Source organism: Triticum dicoccoides, chromosome 2A, assembly GCF_002162155.2.
Source record: "Triticum dicoccoides isolate Atlit2015 ecotype Zavitan chromosome 2A, WEW_v2.0, whole genome shotgun sequence".
In the NCBI taxonomy this organism is placed as follows: domain Eukaryota; kingdom Viridiplantae; phylum Streptophyta; class Magnoliopsida; order Poales; family Poaceae; genus Triticum; species Triticum dicoccoides.
The window spans coordinates 578,919,440-578,931,422 of NC_041382.1; the positions used below are offsets into that span (position 1 = coordinate 578,919,440).

Below are 11,983 nucleotides of genomic sequence, written 5' to 3' on the forward strand. Positions count from 1 at the left end.
GCTGCTGCTGCTCTGGATCTTGTTTGTTTTATCCTCTCACGCACGCAGTCTGGGGGTATTATCTGTGTCTTGAGGGGGCTGGGTTTCGGGTTCATCCGGAGGGGCGTCGCGATTGATCGGCGAGTGGTGGATTCCGGCGCGTGGTTTTGGAGCCCGGGTGCTGATAACCTTAGCTTGAGCGCGTGGCAGAGGAGATGTCGTCAGTCTGACGGAGAGATGAGTGCGAGATCGTCGGAGAGCAGAGCAGCCCAGTACCGTGACGCCGCCGACGTGATTCCGGCCAGGTTTCCCTCGTCGTTGCAGTGGCGGTGCGGTTTTTTTCTTTTTGGGACTGCGATGGCGGAGGAGGGGCCTTCCTCTCGAAGGAAGCAGTGAAGTTCTCGGGGAAAAAAAAGTCGGAAGCAGAGAAGGGTAGCGCCTCCGCGCCGCCGTCGTGAATCCGGCCCTGTTCTGCTCGTTGCTGCAGCGGCGGTGGTGCAGGGATTTCACGGTCGATCTGCTTGAGGTGGTGGTGGAGGAGGAAGCAGCAGCCGTGGTAGCAGCGGAACACAAGAGTTCTGTTCCGTCCCGCTCTAGTGGAGACTGATCACGATCTGCTTGAGGTGGTCGTGGAGGAGGAAGCAGACAAGGCTTCTGTTCCGTTTTGCTCTGTTCTGTTTAGTGGAGACTGCTCTGGTCGCAGCGAAGATGCTTCTGTTATTACAAGCTCTGGGCCGTGGTAGCGGCCAAGGAGTAAGACGAGGGGTAGAGAAATTGCAGATTTGTGCCTTTGGATCGTGTGCAGGTGCAGAGTTCAGTCCTGATGGTCGACGTTTCTGTGTGCCACCTCGAACATGTTAACTGTTGGGCCCTCCATCTCTATCTGCCAGTGAAAACTTATTCACAACTCTTCTGCTTAGCCTCGCTGTTTAATGTTTGCTGATTCAGGATTTAACTTATTCAGGTTTCTGTTTGCTGCAGGTTTAATGGGAGCGCCATAGATTCCACTGCTGCTCGCTGCAAACTGTCGGTGACACTCTGCCAACCTGATCATCATTCGATATGTTGCTTGTTGTTTAAATCATTGGCTGTGCAGATCAATGGGCTTGCTCTGCGTTACTCTCCTCTTTCTTCTGAAACATAACAATGCAATTGAATTTATATTTTTGTCTCTGGCTAAATACGTTGAAAATAGCAATGCAAGGCAAAAGATTTGCAAACAAGTGCTAATCTATCAAATTTATCATAATTAGTACATAATTAATTATATCTTCATTCCTATGATTTTTCTCCGAGTTAGTGAACATGACTATCCTTGATTTGTTGGCTTTAAATATGGGGGCAGCTACGCGTTGGCCCGCGGATCTTTTAAAAAGATCTGCCGCCTCACGAGTCGTTGGATGTGGCACAATCCAGTGGCTCAAAGTCTCCCCCTACTTCGCAACAAAGGTCTTGTTGCAGAAACATTTACAACAAAGGTTATGTTGCAGATATATTTCTTGCAACATAGGTTGTGTCGTGGGACTTTTTTGCAACAGAGTTCTTGTCGTAGATTTTTTTTTTTGCAACAGAGGTTTTGTTGCAGTATTTTTGCAACAGAGCTGATGTTGCAAAAGCTTGTCTAAGTTGCAGTCGTCGTTCGCCGCTATGGTTTGCAATGCCGCTGTTGTTGCAAGATGAAGTAAAGTGGTACGTGGTAGGCAAGGGAAATAAACGGGCTGTGTGCGAGCATGCGTGACAGCGCATGGATCAAGGCGATCCAACAGTTGCGCGGGTGGCGGAACTCTCCACGCGATCAGCCGACAGAGCATTAGCGTTTCCCTTTAAATATGTTTATGTCAGTTAATATCCTATGTTAATATCCTATGATTGAACCTAGAATTGAGATAGATGCCTGTTTGTGTAAAAGTTATCTCATATGTATCCATTTAGCTTAGTTGCTACATTTATTATGTTTTGTTGATTAAATTTGTTATCTGTTAGGCATCAAAAGATGATTACTAAAATAGATTTATCTCACAGATTCATCAGTTCATTGGTCACGACAATTGTTGCGGTGATAAGAAACCCAACTCATCCCCCGCCTAGCCAGATTGAGTGCCCAAACTGCAAATACCACATTGATGTAAGTACCATTAACTATTTAACATGACAGTTGCATTTACTTTTATTCTCGGTTCTCTTCTAGTTTCCAACCATTAAAAATCTCATGATTTCTTGGAATCTTGTGGTTGCACTTCATGCTTTGCATTGCAGGTCTTATCACAGTGGCCAGGACTCCCCGCAGGTGTTAAATTTGATCCAACTGGTCTCGAACTGCTTGAACATTTAGAAGGAAAGGTTGGTAGGGCACCGTCCCATGACCTAATAGATGATTTTATTCCAACCACAGAGGAGGCTGAAGGAATCTGCTATACACATCCTGAAAATCTCCCTGGTACATGTTTCTTATTTTAGACTTGTTATTATCATGGCCTTCTAAATTAAATAGCTAGCTCAGACTATTCAGAGTAATTCTTGGTTAGTTAACTCATATACCCCTGTAGGTATCAAGATGGATGGGAGAAACAACCATTTCTTCCACAAAGTATCAAATGCATACGATGTTGGCCAGCGCAAACGTCGCAAGATTAGCAACAGTGACCATGTTGTTTGTGATGTGCATTTCAGATGGCACAAAACTGGAAAATCCAAAAAAATCTTAGATAATAACGGTGTCATAAAAGGGTGGAAGAAAATATTGGTTCTTATGATGCGTTCTAGGAAAGACGGTATCACCTCGCGTACAAAAACTAATTGGACGATGCATCAGTATCACCTTGGGGTAGATCAAGATGAAAAGCACGGGGAGCTTGTTGTTTCCAAAGTCTTTTATCAGTCAAAGAAAGATGAGCAGTCTGTAATGTGCCTTGTTAATGAAGAATCCGATCCATTTGCTGGGAAAATCGATCCTACAACCCCAATGACATACCCTCCGCAGCCTCGTCCCCCAAACAGTAGCCCATCCAGAACCGAGAAGAATCAGGTAAATCTTCATTGACCAATAAAACTGTCATCAACTTTGTGAAAGCTTTTGTCTAACTTTATGGACCATGTTATAAAATACTTTGGCTTGTAGAATTATAGATTAAGGATCAACAATACTGATCTGTGGATGAATTATTGGGAGCCCCTGAAACAATGCCTTGCAATACTAGGATCCCACCCTTTGAATAGTTTATTCTCAACTATAGGTCCATGTAGTACATATGCTATATACTGTACAAACTCGATGTAGAGGCCGAGGGGTTATTGTCCTTTTGAAAAAAAAATACTATACAAAAATAACAATATACTCCTACTATACATGAAAAATTTCTCTGCATGTTAAGAGTGCATTCAACAGTCTCACAAAAGTATCAGAAGCTTTTAATTCCTTATAAAGATCAATGCTTAACAACTTAGAGTAGTACTGCATATTATCAAGCCTTCAAACTCCTTCACTACCTGATTACTACAATAAACTTTGAGCTTGTGACCCAGTCTTTCCATGAACCCAAATCATGTCTTAAATAGGACATGCATTTTACCTTTTCTGCTGCTAAGATACCCCCCTCAAGTATTGTGTTGTCACCTTGTAAACTGTTTTTTTTGCAGGTGACCTTGTAAACTGTTATAACTTATAACTCCTTCATTTCACTGGTATTCATGTTACCGCTGCGATTGTGGCAGGAAGAGCATGTAGCGCTATCTGGCCCGGATGAACGCCCGTCACGTGGTGCAACCCCGGACTTCGTGTACCCTGAGATGCAACCTTTTCCTCTTGGCCTGGACGCTCTCCAGGGGTTGCCCGACCCCAAAATACCTCTGGGTTTCTCCCATATGGCCTCTTGGTTCGCTGGAACCTCATCGCATTCGAATGCCCTGGAGGATGCACCACTGTCTTGCCTGGATGAACGCCTGCCACACGGCGGAACCCTAGACGCCGCCTACCCTGACCCTGAGGGGCAAGCCCTACCTCTTGATGCGGAGGCGCTCCAGGGGCTCCCCGACTTCGGAACGCCTTCGAATATCTTCCCCGTAAGTGCACCGAGTACCACTGCGTTTTCCGGTGCATATTTCACAATTCTCATGACTCATCTCCTTGTCTCGTGTGTGTTTATAGCAGGACTTGCAGTTCGGGTCGCAGGACATCTTCTGGGGGGAGGGGTTTTGAAGCAGCGGCACAACGAGAAGAGGCTGGTTTTTCTCGTGATGTAACATGTTTTGTACTGTATTTTTGTGCATGAGCGATGGATGTCTAAGAAAATTTTGCATATGATCCTGGAGCTTGCCGATGAGTGTACGTAGCTCAGCTATGTTTACAGTTTGTGGTAGTACCAGACAATTTTTTTCTTCAAATGTAGGAGCATCGCTCCCAATTGCATAGCCGTGAAACTGATAAACAACAGTTTGTTTCTCAAAAGTGTGTGAAACTTATCACTATAAAATAAACTTACATCTGTTGTACAAGTCTTACAGATGACGTCTTGTTAGAGTATCTTCAACGGCAGCCCTATTTTAGGGCCTAGCCGTTTTATACGGTTTTGCACCCAAAAAAAAACCCACCAATGGCTGCCCTTGTAGCATATTTTCACAAAAAAGAAATTTGAGCAGCCTGACAGGGTAGGCTGCATATTTTTGGTAGTCCGACGACATGTGTTTAGTCACGTAAGTACGTTGCATGAGAACAATATGGATTTAAGGTTTCGGTTTGATGATCCAATTGTGAAGGACAAATTTTATGTGTTGTCCAGTCATTGTTTGTGGATGTGTCTGGATGTGTCCATAGACATTTAGAGCCCTCGGTTTGCCACTTGTGGTTGTAATTACTCTAACCAGAGCATTTTTCATATAGCACAAAAATATCCTTGAACGCTTACTCTTCAACATCATAAAAACAAATGGAACATTAGCAATGCACCAGGGGACACACGTACTCCACTCAAGTTCTCACTCCTTTCCATATTGTGGATCAACGTAGAGAACCCTTACACGCAGATAACAAATAGATAGGGGAAAGCGGGTCCCTTCCCTTCTCGTTTTAGAATCGATTCTAGACAATTTACTCGATTCAAACTCGAACCATAACTAACGGCCTAGGAATTAATCCTTTTTTAGGGGGGCCTAGGAATTAATGCTAGTGCCCGGTGTAAGCGTCGGCATTCTAAATGGTCTCACATAACATGATCTTTTTCCTTAATAAAGACACTCAAAATGCATCTTAAATTTGATTAATATCGTGGAAAACAAATGCTAGTATAATGGATATACGACTGGACATAGAATGGCCGATAAAAAAAATATATAAATAACATACTAGTCTTCTTTTTTTCTCCGATTGTACGTTGTTTCTATTTGTAAGCTGCGTTGGGATTTTCTCGAAGAGGAGAGAATGATGCAATATAGTAGAGATAAGTATTTCCCTCAGTTAAGAACCAAGGTCATCAATTCAGTAGAAGAACAGCATGAAACCTCGTTAACAGGACCTACACACAAAATAACAAATATTTGCACCAAACACGATCAAGTAGTTGTCAATCCCCTTCGCGGTTATTTGTAAGGATCAAATATGTTACTGATAGAAAGATAAATAAAACATAAAATAAAATACGGTAAATAAATTACAGTAAGGTATTTTTGGATTTTATATACTCCCTCCGTCCCAAAGTTCTTGTCTTAGATTTGTCTAAATATGAATGTATCAAGTCATGTTTTAGTATTAGATACACATCCGTATCTAGACAAATCTAAGACAAGAATTTTGGGATGGAGAGAGTATGATAAAAGTAGACCCGGGAGTCATAGTTTTCACTATAGGCTCATCTCTCGAACAAAAAGCATACCATGGGTAAACAAATTACCGTTGGGCAATTGATAGAAAAGCGCATAGTTATGACGATATTCAAGGAAATGATCATGTATATAGACATTATGTCCGAGACAAGTAGACCGACTCCTGCCTACATCTACTACTCTTACTCCACTCATCGACCGCTATCCAACATGCATCTAGTGAGGGAAATATGCCCTGGAGGCAATAATAAAGTTGTTATTTTATATTTCCATATTCATGATAAAGATTTATTATTCATGCTAGAATTGTATTGATCGGAAACCTTAATACATGTGTAAATACATAAACTAACACCATGTCCCTAGTGAGCCTCTACTAGACTAGCTCGTTGATCAAAGATGGTTAAGGTTTCCTAACCATGGACATGAGTTGTCACTTAGTAACGAGATCACATCATTAGGAGGATGATGTGATGGACAAGACACATCTGTTAGCTTAGCATAATGATCGTTCAGTTTTATTGCTATTGCTTTCTTCATGTCAAATACATATTCCTTCGACCATTAGATTATGCAACTCTCGGATACCGGAAGAATGCCTTGTGTGCTATCAAGCATCACAGCGTAACTGGGTGATTACAAAGATGCTCTACAGGTATCTCCGAAGGTGTTTGTTGAGTTGGCATAGATCGGGATTGGTCACTCCGAGTATTAGAGAGGTTTCTCTAGGCCCTCTCGGTAGTACACATCATAAGCTTGCAAGCAAACGACTAAGGAGTTAGTCACAAGGTGATGTATTATGGAACGAGTAAAGAGACTTGCCGGTAACGATATTGAACTAGGTACGAAGATACCGACAATCAAATCTCGTGCAAGTAACATACGGATGGACAAAGGGAATTATGTGTGTTGTCATAACTGTTCGACCGATAAAGATCTTAATAGAATATGTAGGAGCCAATATGGGCATCTAGGTTCCGCTATTGGTTATTGAACGGAGAGGTGTCTCGGTCATGTCTACATAGTTCTCGAACCCGTAGGGTCCGCACGCTTAACGTTCGATGATGATATAGTATTATATGAGTTATGTGATTTGGTGATCGAATGTTGTTTGGAGTCCTGGATGAGATCACGGACATGACGAGGAGTCTCGAAATGGTTGAGAGGTAAAGATTGATATATAGGACATTAGTATTCGGACACTAGAAGTGTTTCGGGGGGTACCGGGTACTTATCGGGTCACCGGAAGGGGTTCCGGGCACCCCCAACAAAAGATATGGGCCTTTTTTTTGCGAGAAAAAAGATATGGGCCTTATGGGCCAAGAGGAGAAAAGCACCAGCCACAAGGGGCTGGTGCTCCCCCCAAATGGGCTGGCCAAGGAGGAGAAGGAAAAAGAGGAATAAGATTCCCCTTCCTTCCCTCTCCCCCTCTCCTCCGATATACATGGCAGGCGGCGAGCGGCTTGGGAGGAGCCCAAGTAGGATTCGGTCCTACTTACGGTGCCTCCTGGCCTCTCCCCTCCCCCTCCCACCTATATATATGTGGGGGGCGCCTAGCACACCCCAGACAATTGTTTAGCCGTGTGCGGCGCCCCCCCTCCACCGTTTACACCCCCGTTCATATTTTCGTAGTGCTTAGGCGAAGCCTTGCGAGGATCACTTCTCCATCACCATCACCATGCCGTCATGCTGACGGAACTCATCTACTACCTCGACATCTTGCTGGATCAAGAAGGCGAGGGACGTCACCGAGCTGAACGTGTGCAGACCGCGGAGGTGCCGTGTGTTCGGTACTTGATCGGTTGAAGCGCGAGGAAGTTCGACTACATCAACCGTGTTGAGAAACGCTTCCGCTTACGGTCTACGAGGGTACGTAGACACACTCTCCTCCTTGTTGCTATGCATCTCCATGGATAGATCATTGCGTGTGTATAGATTTATTTTTGTTTTTCCATGTTTGATTCCCAACAATGGCATCTTGAGCCAGGTCTATGCGTAGATGATATGCACGAGTAGAACACAAAGAGTTGTGGGCGGTGATAGTCATACTGCTTACGACCAACATCTCATTTTGATTCGGATATTGTGGGATGAAGCGGCCAGGACCAACCTTACATGTCCACGTACATGAGACCGGTTCCACCGAGTAACATGCAACTAGTTTTGCATAAAGGTGGCTGGCAGGTCTCTGTTTCTCCTACTTTAGTTGAATCAAATTTGACTGCGGCCGGTCCTTGAAGAAGATTAAAACAGTAAACTTGACGAAACACCGTTGTGGTTTTACGCATATGTAAGAACAATTATTGCTATAAGCCCGTAGCAGCCACGTAAAACTTGCAACAACAAAGTAGAGGATGTCTAACTTGTTTTTGCAGGGCATGTTGTGATGTGATATGGTCAAGACATGATATGATAAATGTTATTGTATGAGATGATCATGTTTTGTAAGATACCTGACAACCGGCAGGAGCCTTATGGTTGTCTCTTTATTGTATGAGATGCAAACGCCATGGAATTGCTTTACTTTATCACTATGCGTTAGCAATAGTTGTAGAAGCAATAGTTGGCGAGATGACCATGACTCTACGATGGAGATCAAGGTGTCAAGCCGATGACGATGGAGATCATGACGATGCTTTGGAGATGGAGATCAAAAGCACAAGATGATGATGGCCATATCATGTCACGTATTTTGATTGCATGTGATTTTATCCTTTATGCATCTTAGTTTTCTTAGAACGGCAGTAGCATTATAAGATGATCCATTCACCAATTTTCAAGGTAAAAGTGTTCTCCCTGAGTATGCACCATTGCTAAAGTTCGTCGTATTGAGACACCACATGATGATTGGGTGTGATAGACTCTACGTTCACCTACAACGGGTGCAAGACAGTTTTGCACATGCGGAATACTTGGGTCAAACTTGACGATCCTTGATGCACTGCTAGATGAAAGGCCTGCTGCAGGAGCAGATACTGATGTTTTGAACGTCTAGCAAGCTCGATCTAATGACTACTCGATAGTTCAGTATGCCATGCTTTACGGCTTAGAATCGGGACTTCAAAGACACTTTGAACGTCATGGAGCACATGAGATGTTCCAAGAGTTGAAGTTAATATTTCAAGCAAATGCCTGAGTTGAGAGATATGAAGTCTGTTGGAAATATGCCCTAGAGGCAATAATAAAAGGATTATTATTATATTTCCTTGTTCATGATAATTGTCTTTTATTCATGCTATAATTGTGTTATCCGGAAATCGTAATACATGTGTGAATACATAGACACCAACATGTCCCTAGTAAGCCTCTAGTTGACTAGCTCGTTGATCAACAGATAGTCATGGTTTCCTGTCTATGGACATTGGATGTCATTGATAACGAGATCACATCATTAGGAGAATGATGTGATGGACAAGACCCAATCCTAAACATAGCACAAGATCGTATAGTTCATTTGCTAGAGTTTTTCCAATGTCAAGTATCTTTTCCTTAGACCATGAGATCGTGTAACTCCCGGATACCGTAGGAGTGCTTTGGGTGTACCAAACGTCACAACGTAACTAGGTGACTATAAAGGTATACTACGGGTATCTCCGAAAGTGTCTGTTGGGTTGACACGGATCATGATTGGGATTTGTCACTCCGTATGATGGAGAGGTATCTCTGGGCCCACTCGGTAATGCATCATCATAATGAGCTCAAAGTGACCAAGTGTCTAGTCACGGGATCATGCATTATGGTACGAGTAAAGTGACTTGCCGGTAACGAGATTGCACGAGGTATTGGGATACCGACGATCGAATCTCGAGCAAGTAACGTACTGATTGACAAAGGGAATTGTATACGGGGTTGCTTGAATCCTCGACATCATGGTTCATCCGATGAGATCATCGAGGAGCATGTGGGAGCCAACATGGGTATCCAGATCCCGATGTTGGTTATTGACCGGAGAGCCATCTCGGTCATGTCTACATGTCTCCCGAACCCGTAGGGTCTACACACTTAAGGTTCGGTGACGCTAGGGTTGTAGAGATATGAATATGCAGTAACCCGAAAGTTGTTCGGAGTCCCGGATGAGATCCCGGACGTCACAAGGAGTTCTGGAATGGTCCGGAGGTGAAGAATTATATATAGGAAGTGCAGTTTCGGCCATCGGGAGAGTTTCGGGGGTCACCGGTATTGTACCGGGACCACCGGATGGGTCCCGGGGGTCCACCGAGTGGGACCACCCATCCCGGAGGGCCCCATGGGCTGAAGTGGGGAGGGGAACCAGTCCATAGTGGGCTGGTGCGCCCCCTTGGCCCACCCCCTGCGCCTAGGGTTGGAAACCCTAGGGTGGGGGGGGGGGCGCCCTACTTGCCTTGGGGGCCACTCCACCCTTGGCCGCCACCCCCCTTGGGGAGCCTATATAAAGGGGAGGGAGGGAGGGGCAGCCGCACCCTTGACTCTTGGCGCCTCCCTCTCCCCTGCTACACCTCTCCCTCTCGCAGAAGAACGGCGAAGCCCTGCTGCGGTGACTGTTGCATCCACCACCACGCCGTCGTGCTGCTGGATCTTCATCAACCTCTCCTCCCCCTTGCTGGATCAAGAAGGAGGAGACGTCACGCTGACCGTACGTGTGTTGAACGCGGAGGTGCCGTCCGTTCGGCGCTAGGATCTCCGGTGATTCGGATCACGTCGAGTACGACTCCCTCATCCCCATTCTTTGAACGCTCCGCTCGCGATCTACAAAGGTATGTAGATGCATCCGATCACTTATTGCTAGATGAACTCATAGATGGATCTTGGTGAAACCGTAGGAAAAGTTTTGTTTTCTGCAACTTCCCCAACAGTGGTATCAGAGCTAGGTCTATGCGTAGTTCTTTTTGCACGAGTAGAACACAATTTGTTGTGGGCGTAGATGTTGTCAACTTTCTTGCCGCTACTAGTCTTATTTTGCTTCAGCAGTATTGTGGGATGAAGCGGCCCGGACCAACCTTACACGTACGCTTACGTGAGACCGGTTCCATCGACTGACATGCACTAGTTGCATAAGGTGGCTGGCGGGTGTCTGTCTCTCCCACTTTAGTTGGAGCGGATTCGATGAAAAGGGTCCTTATGAAGGGTAAATAGAAGTTGACAAATCACGTTGTGGCTTTCACGTAGGTAAGAAAACGTTCTTGCTAGAACCCTATTGCAGCCACGTAAAACTTGCAACAACAATTAGAGGACGTCTAACTTGTTTTTGCAGCAAGTGTTTTGTGATGTGATATGGCCAAAGTTGTGATGAATGATGAATGATATATATGTGATGTATGAGATGTTCATGCTATTGTAATAGGAATCACGACTTGCATGTCGATGAGTATGACAACCGGCAGGAGCCATAGGAGTTGTCTTTATTTTTTGTATGACCTGCGTGTCATTGAGAAACGCCATGTAAATTACTTTACTTTATTGCTAAACGTGTTAGCCATAGTAGTAGAAGTAATAGTTGGCGAGCAACTTCATGGAGACACGATGATGGAGATCATGGTGTCATGTCGGTGACAAGATGATCATGGAGCCCCAAGATGGAGATCAAAGGAGCTATGTGATATTGGCCATATCATGTCACTATTATTATTTGATTGCATGTGATGTTTATCATGTTTTTGCATCTTGTTTACTTAGAACGACGGTAGTAAATAAGATGATCCCTCATAATAATTTCAAGAAAGTGTTCCCCCTAACTATGCGCCGTTGCGACAGTTCATTGTTTCGAAGCACCACGTGATGATCGGGTGTGATAGATTCCAACGTTCACATACAACGGGTGTAAGACAGATTTACACATGCAAACACTTAGGTTGACTTGACGAGCCTAGCATGTACAGACATGGCCTCAGAACACAGAAGACCGAAAGGTCGAGCATGAGTCATATAGAAGATACGATCAACATGTAGATGTTCACCGATGTTGACTAGTCCGTCTCACGTGATGATCGGACACGGCCTAGTTAACTCGGATCATGTTATACTTAGATGACTGGAGGGATGTCTATCTGAGTGGGAGTTCATTAAATAGATGAACTTAATTATTATGAACTTAGTCTAAAATCTTTACAATATGTCTTGTAGATCAAATGGCCCACGTTGTCCTCAACTTCAACACGTTCCTAGAGAAAACCAAGCTGAAAGACGATGGCAGCAACTATACGGACTGGGTCCG

General features: G+C 44.4%; 1 pseudogene; it reads left to right on the forward strand.

Annotated features, from left to right (window-relative positions):
• The first annotated feature begins 216 nt into the window (after positions 1-216).
• On the forward strand, positions 217-4,359 carry LOC119357975 (annotated as a pseudogene).
• The last annotated feature ends 7,624 nt before the right edge of the window (positions 4,360-11,983 follow it).